At 49.3% G+C, this 14721-nt stretch overlaps 1 long non-coding RNA gene across 2 annotated transcripts in view; it reads right to left on the bottom strand.

Moving 5' to 3' along the window:
* Positions 1–14721, bottom strand: part of LOC110351349 (uncharacterized) — a 118833-nt gene that overhangs the window by 26504 nt on the left and 77608 nt on the right. For both annotated transcript variants that reach the window (XR_011804465.1, XR_011804466.1), the window contains 2 exons: positions 9748–9901; positions 336–523 (listed from right to left, as the gene is read on the bottom strand). This is a non-coding gene — a long non-coding RNA (uncharacterized lncRNA). The remainder of the gene's footprint in view (positions 1–335; positions 524–9747; positions 9902–14721) is intronic.

The following is a 14721-nucleotide window of genomic DNA, read 5'->3' as shown; positions in this document are numbered from 1 at the left end:
AGAAGGAGATACACACAGAAGAGAAAAGGGTAGACACCAGGGGAGTTAAACATCCAGGATATACATGTGCCTCCTGAGGTTTACATGCTACTTCTTGCAGCTTCAGAAAGGTATCAGGGGAGACTGAGATTATACTAAGAGATTTGGAGGGGGGTTATTATTTTATTTTTTCTCCTCAAATCCTATAATCTGATACTGTATAAAAACCCTTCAAGCGTGGTTTCAGGACAAACTATAGCCAACATATAGAAGTGTGTCGTGGCCTGCAGGGCACCAGCAGTGTCTCATGGCTCCCAGCCCAACAGGGAGCACCTGCCAGGCCACAACAAACTCACCCGCAGAGGGAGGAGGCTGCAGCTTCCAAGGTCCTGCCGTGGTCAGAGCCCTTCTCCTGCTCAGTCTGGTTCGCGTGACGACACCTTTGCTCATCCAGCCTCATTCATGGGGCAGACACCTTGGTGCTCTGACCATTCGCGCTTTTTCTGGAGTTAAGCTGGCTCCAAGGCTGCGATAAGTCACCGACCTGCTGTGGCCAGAAAGAGCTTTTGTGTTTGGATTATGAAGAGCAGCACAATGCAATGCAGTCCCCGCCGGGAGCCCTCGCTTTAGGTATCAGGGAGCAGCAAATCCAATCCGGACAAACTTCTGCACTGACATAGCATCAGTTCTTGACCTTGCCACTACACAAATGCTTCCTAAATGCTAATTAAGCCCTGCAGCTCCTCTGAATGGTGGGTAATTTAGGACTTGGAATTTAGGACTGCCTCCACCAAGAAAGAAAGAAGGGTGATTGTCGTGGGAGACTCTATCCTTAGGGGGACGGAGGGCCCTATTTGTCGGCCTGACCCTACCTGTAGGGAAGTCTGCTGCCTCCCTGGGGCCAGGGTCAGGGACGTTGCCAGGAAGCTCCCCAACCTGGTACGCCCCTCAGACTATTATCCTCTCCTGATAGTCCAGGCGGGCAGTGATGACATTGATGACAGAAGCCTGAAGGCTATCAAAAGAGACTTTAGGGGGCTGGGACGGTTAGTGGACGGAGCAGGAGTGCAGGTAGTATTTTCGTCCATCCCTACGTTGATAGGGAGGGGTACGGAGAGGACAAGGAAAGCCCACTTGTTAAACACGTGGCTCCGGGGCTGGTGCCTACGCAGAAATTTTGGGTTTTTCGACCATGGGGCAGTTTACTCGGCACCTGGCCTGATGGCTGTAGACGGGTCCCTATCCTCTAGGGGAAAAAGGATCCTGGGCCAGGAGCTGGCGGGGCTCATTGATAGGGCTTTAAACTAGGTAAGAAGGGGGATGGGGTTGAAGCAAGGACTGTTGGGGCTGTGCCAGGGGGAGCAATGGCAAGGCCGGAGGATAAGGCAATGGCCCAGCTGAAGTGCATCTACACCAATGCACGCAGCATGGGTAACAAACAGGAGGAGCTGGAAGCCATCGTGCAGCGGGCAGGCTACGACTTGGTTGCCATCACGGAAACGTGGTGGGACCAGTCCCACGACTGGAGTGCTGCGATGCCTGGCTATAGGCTCTTCAGAAGGGACAGGCAGCACAGAAGAGGTGGCGGTGTGGCTCTCTATATTAGAGAGTCTTTCGATGTTGTAGAACTCGAGGCTAGGAATGACAAGATCGAGTCCCTTTGGGTTAGGATCGGCAGGGACAACAAGGCTAGTGTCCTGGTCAGGGTCTGCTATAGACCACCGAACCAGGATGAGGAGACGGATGAGGAGTTCTACAGGCAGCTGACAGAAGTTGCGAAATCGTCGGCGCTTGTACTCGTGGGGGACTTCAACTTCCCTGACATATCCTGGAAGCACAACACAGCCCAGAGGAAGCAGTCTAGGAGGTTTCTGGAGAGCGTGGAAGATAGCTTCCTGACGCAGCTGGTTAGTGAACCTACCAGGGGTGGTGCCCTGCTAGACCTTCTCTTCACAAACAGAGAAGGACTGGTGGAGGATGTGATTGTCGGGAACAGTCTTGGGCAGAGTGACCACGAAATGGTGGAGTTCACTATTCTTGGCGGGGCCAGGAAGGGAACCAGTAAAACCACTGTATTGGACTTCCGGAGGGCTGACTTTGGGCTGCTCAGGACACTGGTTGGTGGAGTCCCATGGGAGGCGGTTCTGAAGGGCAGAGGGGTCCAGAAAGGCTGGGCGCTCTTTAAGAGGCAAATCCTAATGGCGCAGGAGCGGTCTATTCCCATGCGCCCAAAGATGAGCCAGCGGGGAAGAAGACCAGCCTGGCTCAACAGAGAATTGTGGCTTGAGCTAAGGAGAAAAAAGAGGGTTTATAATCTTTGGAAAATTGGGCAGGCCACTAAGGAGGACTATAAGGATGTAGCGAGGCTGTGCAGGGACAAGATTAGGAAGGCCAAAGCTCATCTGGAGCTCAATCTGGCTACTGCTGTTAAAGATAACAAAAAACGCTTTTATAAATACATCAACACCAAAAGGAGGAGTAGGGAGAATCTCCATCCTTTACTGGATGCGGGGGGAAACTTAGTTACAAGAGATGAGGAAAAGGCGGAGGTGCTTAATGCCTTCTTTGCCTCAGTCTTTAGCGGCAAAACCGGTTGCTCTCTGGATACCCAGTACCCAGAACTGGTGGAAGGGGACGGGGAGCAGGATGTGGCCCTCACCATCCACGAAGAACTGGTTGGTGACCTGCTACGGCACTTGGATGTGCACAAATCGATGGGGCCGGATGGGATCCACCCGAGGGTACTGAGAGAACTGGCAGAGGAGCTGGCCAAGCCCCTATCCATCATTTATCAGCAGTCCTGGCTATCGGGGGAGGTCCCAGCTGACTGGCGACTAGCAAATGTGACGCCCATCTACAAGAAGGGCCGGAGGGCAGACCCGGGGAACTACAGGCCGGTCAGTTTGACCTCAGTACCAGGGAAGCTCATGGAGCAGATCCTCTTGGGAGTCATCATGCGGCACTTGAAGGGCAAGCAGGCGATCAGGCCCAGCCAGCATGGGTTTATGGAAGGCAGGTCCTGCTTGACGAACCTGATCTCCTTCTACGACAAAGTGACGCGCTGGGTGGACGAGGGAAAGGCTGTGGATGTGGTCTACCTTGACTTCAGCAAGGCTTTTGACACCGTCTCCCACAGCATTCTCCTCAAGAAACTGGCTGCTCTTGGCTTGGACTGGCGCACGCTTCGTTGGGTTAGAAACTGGCTGGATAGCCGGGCCCAGAGAGTTGTGGTAAATGGAGCCAAGTCCAGTTGGAGGCCAGTCACTAGTGGCGTCCCCCAGGGCTCGGTGCTGGGGCCGGTCCTCTTTAACATCTTCATCAATGATCTGGATGACGGCATTGAGTGCACCCTCAGTAAGTTTGCAGATGACACCAAGCTAGGTGCGTGTGTCGATCTGCTCGAGGGTAGGAAGGCTCTGCAGGAGGATCTGGATAGGCTGCACCGATGGGCTGAGGTCAACTGCATGAAGTTCAACAAGGCCAAGTGCCGGGTCCTGCACCTGGGGCGCAATAACCCCAAGCAGAACTACAGGCTGGGAGAGGAATGGTTGGAGAGCTGCCAGGCAGAGAAGGACCTGGGAGTGATGGTGGACAGTCGGCTGAATATGAGCCAGCAGTGTGCTCAGGTGGCCAAGAAGGCCAACGGCATCCTGGCTTGTATCAGAAACACTGTGACCAGCAGGGCTAGGGAGGTGATCGTCCCCCTGTACTCGGCTCTGGTGAGGCCGCACCTCGAGTACTGTGTTCAGTTTTGGGCCCCTCGCTACAAGAAGGACATCGAGGTGCTTGAGCGGGTCCAAAGAAGGGCGACGAAGCTGGTGAGGGGCCTGGAGAGCAAGTCCTATGAGGAGCGGCTGAAGGAGCTGGGCTTGTTCAGCCTAGAGAAGAGGAGGCTCAGGGGTGACCTTATTGCTATGTATAAGTACATTAAAGGAGGCTGTAGAGAGGTGGGGGTTGGCCTGTTCTCCCATGTGCCTGGTGACAGGACGAGGGGGAATGGGCTAAAGTTACGCCAGGGGAGTTTTAGGTTAGATGTTAGGAAGAATTTCTTTACTGAAAGGGTTGTGAGGCACTGGAACGGGCTGCCCAGGGAGGTGGTGGAGTCACCATCCCTGGAAGTCTTCAAAAGACGTTTAGATGTAGAGCTTAGGGATATGGTTTAGTGGGGACTGTTAGTGTTAGGTTAGAGGTTGGACTCGATGATCTTGAGGTCTCTTCCAACCTAGAAATTCTGTGATTCTGTGATTCTGTGTAAAGAAGCACATGTATATTCTTCTACCAAGAGAGTTTGAGACACTCACAGCTTGAATAATTTGGCTAAGGTGACACTGTGAGCCTGTGGCAGACACAGCGTCTCCTGCTGCCGGTGCCTCATCTGCTACCTTTGTGTTTTGGTCCATACCCATAAAACCACTATATTAGTAAGAAATTAGTAAGAAAAGGATTCTCCTCAGCACATTGCCATTTGTTTCTGAGGCCAGTCACGCCTATTCAAAAGTACCTAGCTTTAACAGACGTGGTTTCGTTGTTTTGCTGGACAGGGGTTGTTTTCTTTTTTTTTCCCTGGAAAATCAGAGCTGGCCAAAGCAGTCAGTTTCTGGAAATGGGATATAGTACGAAAACTTTTTTTTTTTTTTTTTTGAGTGATACAAGTTCTTTGTGATGCTCATGCTTGCTGGTCACAGCCTTATTAGAAAAATTGCTAAGGATTTGGCAACTGCGTTTCAGTTCAAAGCCTCTCATTTATCTGCCTCTGCCTGCCAGCACGGTGACACTCCATCACTTCTGGGAGCCCCTGACACCTCCTATTGACTAAGTGCCACCCCCGCTGCAGCCACTCCAGAGAGAGTGGTGACAAGCATCCTTTACCCGCAGATGGACCACAGAAGCCACATAGTCACGGTACCTCTTTTGCAACACCAAAGAAGTTTCTGTAACGATTTCAACAAGCAGTGCTTGCAGAGGCCATTTTTTCAGTCGGGAAGACATCATCCACAGTGCAAGCAGAACAGGGTCTCGGTGAGCAGGCACTGCCATCCTGCTCTGACCTACACAAAGCTAAATTAAGCCTACCTACTGGCCTTCTCACAACACTGGTGTGACCCCACATATGTTAACACTGACGCCTCCACCGTTTGCCCTCCTCTATTTATTCCTGTGCATCTTGGGGAAACCCAAGCAGTTGTTCCTTAGCAGTTCCTCATCTGATTGCAATGCTTAGGTCTAAAAGCAATGAGATGAATTGCAGTCTAAAAGTGGCTACATTTTTTTTTTTTTTGCTCGTTGACTGCACAGGGAGCCTAAAGGATCAGTGCAGATGCAGATGTCTGACCTGTGTGCCCACATGGAGTGCTGCGCAGAGACATCAGCCTGTGTCCCTGTCACCAGGTGAGGCGCATTAACTCTGACTGCCCAAATTAACACAGCGTGCATTGCAAAGAACAGGTTAATTGTCCAGCCACATGAATGAGGAAGCACAACCCCCAGGAACCAAGCAAGGGGGTCCCAGCTAGACAAGCCCAAAAGAAGCAGCTTCAGGCCAAGGCCACACTGTGCCCCAGCAAGAGCTCCTGCCTCCCACTCACCTTTTTCGTCACTAAACCACATTTTCTATATAACTGCACCAATCACCTCTGCCAGGCTTCTACCATTCATCCATCACCCATCAACAGTCTGCTCTGATTTCTGAAGTACTTTTAATCTTCTCTGACACCCATAATTTCCACATTACCCCTTTACTGAGGCAATTAAATCTGCTTCCAATACATTCTTGTAGGCTTTAAATTTATATTTTTAGTACTAGTTTTCCAACTGCCCTGGTTCCTTCACAGTTGCAGCACTTAATTCATGTTTATGTCCAGCTCACATGGCACCCTCACCACTGGGGTTATTTCCCTCAGCCACAACTCCCCGCAGAATCCAGACTGCAGCCCAGTCTTGCTTTGCACCTCCACCACAATAAACATTGAAGTGCTTGACCAAAACTGGGATGATTCATTTGAATTTGATGGTTTATGTGTGTTCTATGACATTTTACAAGAATTATTAAAAAAAAAAATAAAAATCCTATGATGGTTATAGTTCTTCTCATTATAATGCATGCAAATTCATAATCCAGTGAGTGTGAAAAATACACAGATAGGGAGAGAGAAAAATCCTAATGAAAAACTCAACAGAGCATGCAATGTCTGTCTAGTGTTTTTAAAAAGTTGTCCATCTTTATGGTCTTCAGAACCACTTATAGTTTATAGCAGAACAGGTCAGTGAATGCTTTTTCTTGCATGATTTGGATAATAAAAATAAAGCTAACATGGAAGTTTATCTCTGCTGGAGTGGGCTGTCACAACAGAGCTTGGACCTCCCCAGCAGAAGGCAGCCCCACCTGGCTGCTCCTCCTTGCCCTGTGAGTGCAGGGCCCTGTGAGTGCAGGGCATTGGCACAGAGCAGCCAAAAATGCTCGATTGTGCAGGGAAGCTCCAGCAAAATTCCTTTACTGTCCCCCATTTGCACTCGTAGCTGCTAACCCCCACCTTGGGATTGCTGGGCACAAACACTTGCTGCCTGTTCGCCAGCAGCAGAGCTGCAGCTGCGGTTCCCCAGCCCCAGCCATCCATCAGGCTGTTATTACCACCGTAAACACCGCATTTGTCAACAGCTAATGTTTTGCACAATCAGGGTGTGATGGATTAGGCTTTATTTGAAAGGAAGGGTCAGGCTTATGAGGATTAGATCAGCGTGGCTTGCGAGAGTCCCATGGGTGCTGCCTGGTCATGACAATGTCCCGGTCCAGCAGTTATTTTCCCATCTGTAGGACAGTGTCCAAATCCCTCAGGGAATAGTTCTGAAGCCACTTTCAAACGTGGCTGTGAGGGATGTTTATCAAAAAATATGGCTATTTGACATTTATGCAATGCTACCACTGCTGGACCCTAAAGCAGCGTGTAATAATTCCCAACAGCCAGCCACCATAAGCTACACGAGCGGGACCAGCCACACCACAGCACCTCATTTCTATCCACCCTCAGCTTCTGACATCAGGCACAGAGCTCTGGGAGAAAAAGGGAAACAAAATGTGCAAACCTTACTTCTGCTGAGCATCAGAGCAGATTTCCTGATCACACCCAGCAGCGCTGTGTGTCTGCTGAACACAGGGGGTGAGGTTCTCCCCTCGGTCTGTCTGCAAAGACCCATGCTTAGGGAGATCGAGGGGGCCTTGCTGATGCTCAGCACTCCTCATACTGCACGTTTGCCCCCAGAATGTTTTGTCAGACAAAGCAGGGGGTGCTGAGTGCCTGTGTGCTCCTGCTCCATGGCAGAGCTCAGCTCCATGGGTCAAGTTTTTTCCCAGCACGGACGTCTTCTCAGGTCCTGGGGCAGAGCTGATGCATGGCTCTGTTCTTACATGGGCTGTAATGGGTCTTTTACAGAGAGGCAGATCTACTGAAGTCAGTGTTTTTGTGGGTTTATGATCATTTTTTGGTGCAATAAAATCATGGGGAAAGCCACAAGTCTCACCCAGACTCTCTACCAAACTCACATTTTTTGACTCAGAGGAAATGTGAAATCTGGCTTACAAAAGGGACTTGTCTGAAACCACACCTGTGTTACTCACAACACATCAACACATCTCATCTGCCTTCTGCTTTGATTTTATTTGCAGAGCTCTGCTGGCAACTTCCTTTTTTTTTTTTTTTTTTTTTTTTTCCAGGCTGGATGGGGCTGGGGGCAGCCTGGGCTGGGAGCAGAGGTTCCTGCCCGTGGCAGAGGGGTGGAATTAGATTGGCTTTAAGGTCCCTTCCCTCCCAAACCATTCTGTGTTTTATGATACCTTGGCAGCTTCATTACCCACACTGGCTCCCTGGGTTCCTCCCTGCATTGCATTTACCCTCTTCTCTGCTCCACAACTCCAGTTCCCTATAGCTAGAAGAGCTACCAGCTGTGGATACTGAGCTAAGAGAAGGCAGATTCACAGCAAAAACAAGCAAAAAAAAAAAAAAATCAAGCAAAAATGGAGTTACATTAATTCTTCTTTACCTCAGCTGGTGGCTGTGGCAGGAGGGGAGTGTGGAAGCCAGCAAGCAGCACAGCCCATTTTGGCCTCCTGTCCTCGGCTGGCGGGCCAGGTTTCCTCCCATCGAGGGCTCAGGGAGTGTTTGAAAGATCCCAAGCAAAGCTGCTCTGGCAGAGCACGATTGCTGCCGCAGTGCCTGTCCCTGCCCAGGGGCAGGGCCGCACGCTCAGGCAATGGCCTGGACGCGCTGCCCGCGCCTGTGCCAGAGCCTGCACAGTGCGGCTGGCTGCGGTGCGTGGGACGGGGAGTGCACAGGCTGTATGACACCTCCCCAGCAGCAACCCGCCCTTCGTGGAGCAGCAGGAGCTGCACGGACATCTCACACCATGGCCATCCCCACTCCAGCCCCGTGCCACGCATCCCTCGGCCTTGCAGGGCTTCAGCTTCCCCTGCACAGCCCAAACGCAAGGGTTTGGGGAGCATCTATTGCTGCTAGAGCATGGCAGGTGGGGATTCGTCACACCATCCCATAGCAGCCAAACCAGACCTTTTAATCATTTCCCACAACTAACAAGAATGCTTTTACTAGGTATTAGGTGAACACTGATGCTGTCTTTTTTAAATTGGATCGGTGATATTTAGCAGCCCGTTGTTATTTAGAACCAAGGGTTGCTATATTAGTATTGTCATCTTGTCATCAATTAGCTTTTAATTAACATGAATTAAATCTTTCTTTTTTTTTTTCCCCTAACTGGGGAGGGGGAAGAGCAGAGTAAACAGCAGGTGTATGCAAAGTGGCTCCAGCCACAGTTTCATGGAGCAAACTGTGAGCCACCAAACACTGGAGGCACTTCCCAATGCACACAGTAACCTTTAGGCACATGAGGAGCTGAATTAATTTCTAGTGCCCTCTCTACAGATTTGACTTAGAGCCACTGCTTGGAGCTGGGATTCCCCCTCTCCCCCCAGCGCAGCCAGGCCAGAGAGCCACTGAGCAGTGGGGTTTGTGCACTTCGCTTGTGCAGCTGACTTACGAAGTTTGGGTGGGGAAGTCTATCTAGAAAGGGAAAGTCTACTCTGATGTGAGTAAAACAAGCACTGAAAGAGAATAAGGTTTTTCACCTTAATTTTCTCTTTCTCTCCCATTGTTGAAAAAACTATGTCTGGGGAGGCATTGCTGTTGGTTGCTTTTTTTGTTCGTTTGTTTTGTTGTTGCATTTTATGCTCAGCATGCATGAAAATTTCTCTACCACTCAACTGTCATACATGGGCCAGCTCCCCTGTTAAGTATTTGCTATGGATTGCCATCTGTGCAAAGCTCTCACAATGGACAAGTGACACTGAATTTTGGGGTCTATTCATGGAGAAAAACTCTGGTTAGAGGAAAAGTAAAAACTGGTCATTTTGTGGAGTTTGAGTGCCTGGCCTGGAAGTATGCTGGGGATGACAGGGTGAGGGATGGTTGGAGCAGTGTTGGAACCATCCTAGGGAATTGCTATTACAGTTTGGAGAGAGGGTTTTAATCCTTTGGAGGAGATACACTAGACATGGAGCCACTTGTTTTTTCCAAGTGAACCAGCGATTATGTTTCTGTCTTTAAGCACCATTTCAATGTGAAGGAGAGAGACAAAGCAGGAATTTGTGGGAAGAACCCAAAGCATTCCTAAACCCTTTTGGCTTAAGGGTTTCTGGTGTCTGCAACCTTAGATAAACATGGTCAAAAAAGCTTACATGTTTGTACAAATCAAAGTCCTTACCCTGAAAGTAATGCTGGTTGTACCTCCGCTGAATCAGTCTGGTCACTGGAGTTTCCTTGCAGTACTGGTCCACAATTCCTCGCCCATCTGGGTAAACCCATCATCTCTGCTTGCCCACAGCAGCGTCCCCATCAGCCTGTCTCGGATGCAAGTCCTGAAGAAGGACAGAATTGAAGTCAGCCATGGTCAGAATTAAATAAAAATATTGGGTTTCTCCCCACCTCTTTTTGCCTCTTGAAATTACCTTTCAGTTCAGTTCAGTCCCAGACTGAATAATTCAAAGCTGATGGGAAATGGAAGTCACGGTCCATGGAGAGTTAATGGCTACCTAAGAGCAGCAAAAAAAAAAAAAGTAGGGGGAAGATTTATCCTTCCCTCACCCCTAAATGCACCTGAGTTGAGAAGAGCAATAAATCAACTGCTCTGTTGATAGTTTCTCTTTCAGAGCAAGCTTATCATTCCATTTTATCCACCTCATCATCTTGTGGACCTACAGACTGGCAACAAATAGGCAGCTCCAGAAAGCCTCGAGTTGACATTAAAGAGAAAAATGTCTCCCATCTCTGTGTTTGTTTATGCACACTGATTCGACTCCAGAGTCATCTGTACAGCATTCCCCTCTTGCCACCCATCTGAAATAAAATAAAAACCAAATAAATCCCAGCAGCCTGACGTTAGGGAAGGCTCAGCAGTCCTGAGCAATGATGCCGGACACAGACTCAGGGGAGCTGACCTGAGAACCTGCCCAGAGAGATTTGTTCCAGCAGCTCCACGGGAGGCATCACCCCCAGCTCCCCCTGCTCACAGATGACTGTGCCCATCCTCTGCTTTTCCCCCAGGATGCGTTGGTGGGAAAGATGAGTGATGAGGACAGAAGGATGTTCCCTCCCCTTCTGCCTCTCGGTTTCCCTCTCTAGCCTCAAATTTTGTCATAACCACTCTTAGACTTGTCTTTTTTATGAATGCAGGAAAAGTGTCCACCTAGCCCTGCATGTTGCCCAGAGCACCACCTGCAGCCTCGCCCCCTCTTTTAGCTCAGGAACTTTTTTGAGACTGATGTATCCTGTGGATTCAGCAGCCCCCAGCGCATCCCCTGTATTCTTTGTAGAGGAAAATTCAGCTCGCTCCAAGCCAAAGCCCTACAGCAACACTAAGCCCTCAAGCTGGCCCTGGTTCTGGCCTTTCATCCCTGTTAGCAACTGCTATCAGCAAAATTAAAAGCAAGGTGCTTCTCCTGGGGATTATAACGTATTTGGAGCTGTGACCTTACATTATAGTTAGCCACACTTGCGAGCCTGTAACTCTTCCTGAGTTACTTCTGTTGTCTCCATTACTGTCGTGCTCATTTGTCCCTCAGGCTCTAACAAACATCTCTGCAAGAGCCTTGCCAGCTGTGAGCTCACCGTGATGGCTGCTTTACGAGGAGGGAGAGAGGACAGGAGCAGAGAGTTGTATTTGGTTGAGGCTGCGCAGGAAATACAAAGCAGAACATAAAACTGAAGCCTGCAAAGTCTCGTCTTTACATCCCATTGCCACGTCATACTGAGGGTAAAAAAACAATTGTAAAACTGTCATTTGGAAATCTGCTTATAAATAAATATTCATATATTAAGTAAAACTTTAAAATTGGGATTTTCCTGTGAAGAGCCTAATTTGGTAGGCATTTCTGCAGACACTTGGCTAGGAAGCTACAGGAGACACTTGCCAGTAAATAAGTTTGATGCACTGGGCTCATTCTGAATGTAAAGCACCAGGCTATTCTAGTTTGCTCTATTTTTTTCCCTCCTCATCCTGCTGGGTTGAAGTCACTCACACCTTTTTGGTTTCCGATGTAGTGTTGCTGTAAGAAGTCCCATTGCCTGCTTTGCTACAAGAAGTGCGAACTTTTATCTCCCAGCTGCAAGAGAGCAGTAAATCAGAGCGAGCTGACAGCTTTGTCTCGCAGCCTGTTATCCATAGGCGAGAGGATGCCTCCCCCGAGATCCCATTAGGTGCACTGTCTCCACCACTAAACTTTCAACAAGCACATTGGCAGAGACCTGCATGTCAAAGAGAGTCCGCCAGCTAATGATCACTGGGAATTCACTGTCTCGTGCTCCTTCTCTCCTGCGCCCACCTCTCCTTCCTTTCTTGCTCACACTTTATTCTCAAGTTTATTAAATATAGGCTCCGTTTAGTGAAGTTTCATCACTTAGAGCCCGTGTAACTGCTTCTGTTAAACTGATGCTGTGTGTGGTATTGCAAGCAGGAGCAAAGCCTCCTCTGCATGGGCAGTTATAGGACACCATGAGAAGTGACGATAAATCCTATCTTTCTGTTGCTGACACTCAAAAAGAAAGCAAGGCAGAGTGACAGGGTGAAATAACTGCATGCAGCAAACCCTCATTAAGTCTAATAAGCTGCTCGCCTCCCAGCCATCACTCACAGGCACAGGGGGAAGGCACATGTGGAGTTCCTCTCCCCCCCCCAAAATTACAGGCACATCCCCAAGACTGAACCATTGATGGGTACATGCAGTGGGGTGTGCTGGGGAGCTGCAAACTGAAAGAAAAAAAACAAAACACCAAGTTCTTTGGAGGAAGGGAGGCTTCTGCTATTAATAACATACCTGTAGGACACCACTGCCCAAGGCTCCTCAATAAAGGATGTGCAATGGAGCCTTGCTGCACTCACCAGTCCCAACCTTACTGACTGGCTGTCAACCCAGCCTCTGAGGCCCCTTCTTCTCCCCCGTGCTGGAGGACAAGAACAAGATTTGCAAATTGCCCCATGAACCTGAGCAGAGCTGTGGTGGGCATAGTGGCCCTGTAGCGCCCCGTCTCAGACCCAGCCTCTTCCTGCAGGAGCAAGGATGGAGACCTCTCGCCAGGGAGCAGTTACAAGAGCAGCAGCATGGTGAAGGCAGCAGATCCCATTTGATGACCATCGTGCATGCGGTGAAGATGCTGGAAGTGCTCTCACTCCCTGGGAGGGGAGCACGCCTTGGGAAAAGCACAGCAGGATACCTAAAAAAGCCGGTGTACTCATGGCAAATGCACTAGCCGTTTCCATCAGTGGATGTGGCACGCACAATAGCTAGCACAGTGGATTTCTGTCTGAGAGCTCCTAGCTCAGTAGGGCAGAAGCAGCCCTAGTTGAGAAAAGCAGGGCAGGAGGCATTTCAGGACTAAGAAACTAAAACTATGGAAGCCCTTACCAAGGTCAAAACAAAGGTGCCATGAGTAGACGTGAGAAGAAAGGGGGGGAGAAAAAGCTTACAAAGCATTTCCTACTGCTGTTTTCTAAAACATGTGAGAAGTTTTAGTCTCTAGGAGCCTGTGGAAAAGAAGTTTTTAGCTATGTCTCTGCTTCCACAAATAGTTTTCTAAAAATACCAGAACCCAGCAATTATCACTGGAATTATTCGATATTTATTGTCATTCACATGCTGATGTAGACAAAAGGCACTTACTAGATGTCAGCCAAACCCTGGACCACTTTTTTTTTTTTTTTTTTATTCCTCTTTCTGTGCTCTGGATAAGTAGATCAAATGGAAATCTCTATCCCTGCTATATAACTTCCACTGATTAGGCTCAGCAGGTGCAAGACAGACTCCAGAGCACACTCACTCCAAATTTTACTCTCCACTGATTAATCCAACCTGACATAAGTCAAAAACTCACAGAATAGTTTTGGTCCTACATGCACAGCATCATTGCAAGCTAGCAAAAAGTGCATTAACTTTCCTTGTGGGCTTTTGTACATAAGTGCTATCCGCAGAGCCACCATTATGGCAGGGACAAGCCTTGCAGTGGGGGGCTCAGGTCTTAAATCCGAAACTGAGGTTGTGCCCCTTCGCGTGGCACAGCAATGCTGAATGACCCTCCGAGCACTCATTAAAGTAAAGCCCAGCGGATAACAGAGAGAACAAGGCAATTAATCCCTGCTGGAGCCTCCAGAGCCCAGTGAAGAGGAAAGAGCGAGTCAGTAAATGATGCTCCCTCCTGACAACACTTCCTGAGGTTCAGAGCCAGCTCAGAGGTGTCGCTGCATGTGGGTCCCTTTGCAGAGTGCAGACGGGGAGGAAAGCAAAGCCCCGAACATGAGCATGCTCTTCTTCATTGAGATTTATTGCATGCAGGGAGTGGAAATGAGGATGAACCAAGGGGTGCTGAAGAGAGAGAGATGGATGTAAATAAGGCTGTTCTCAGCCAGGCTGGGCTGTCATAGCCCAAAGAGGGAAAAAAAAAAAGTTGTTTTCACATCCGCCTTATGAACCTCGACCAGCTTCATGTGAAGGCTCACACCTGGCAGCGTTTCCCACCCACTTTCCCATCACTTTGCACTGAGATGTGTGGGAACATGGCAGAGACACGCTGGGCTGCTCCCCGAGAAGTGAAACAGCTTGAGAACCATTTTTTCTCAAGTTTAACAGAGGGGAAAAATTATTTTCACCTAACTTGCAGTGACTTCACAGGACAAACAGTCATTGCCTCTGCTGCAGATCCCTGGGGCAGCCTGTCCCAAGGGAGCTGGATTTAGCAGAAGATGCAGGAGGCACGGTAGCTGCAGAGTGCAGTGGTAGCATTGCCTTGCAGCGAATGCAGGAGCCTGTTGCTACATGCTAGCATGAGAAACTAAGCCTCTCCAAGGTGCAAATTGGCTGTGAAGAGCAAAGTGCTCTCTGACTTCTCTGCAGCCTGAAATATCCCCGATATACACGAGGGAGAGCAGGGAGCTATAGAGGAGCCACTGAAACGCAGAGGGAGATGGGTATGTGTGAAATGTTTCTCTTTCTCTGACACAGAAGCTTATTTGAATTAAATTACTTTACTAAACTACTTTTTTACTCCTTGTAGCCGCTCTCCAACCAAACCAACACCCTCAGCCCACAGGAAAGCCCCCACCAGCCATGGACTGCAGGGTGCCCAGATGCCCACGACAGACACACACCTTCCTGAGGAGTTGTACCAAGAGCTCTTTTCCTCAAACCCA

The sequence above is a fragment of the Anas platyrhynchos genome, chromosome 21 (assembly GCF_047663525.1).
Source record: "Anas platyrhynchos isolate ZD024472 breed Pekin duck chromosome 21, IASCAAS_PekinDuck_T2T, whole genome shotgun sequence".
Lineage (NCBI taxonomy): Eukaryota > Metazoa > Chordata > Aves > Anseriformes > Anatidae > Anas > Anas platyrhynchos.
Note: the sequence above shows the minus strand (reverse complement) of the source record. Positions and strands in the feature narration are given on the sequence as shown.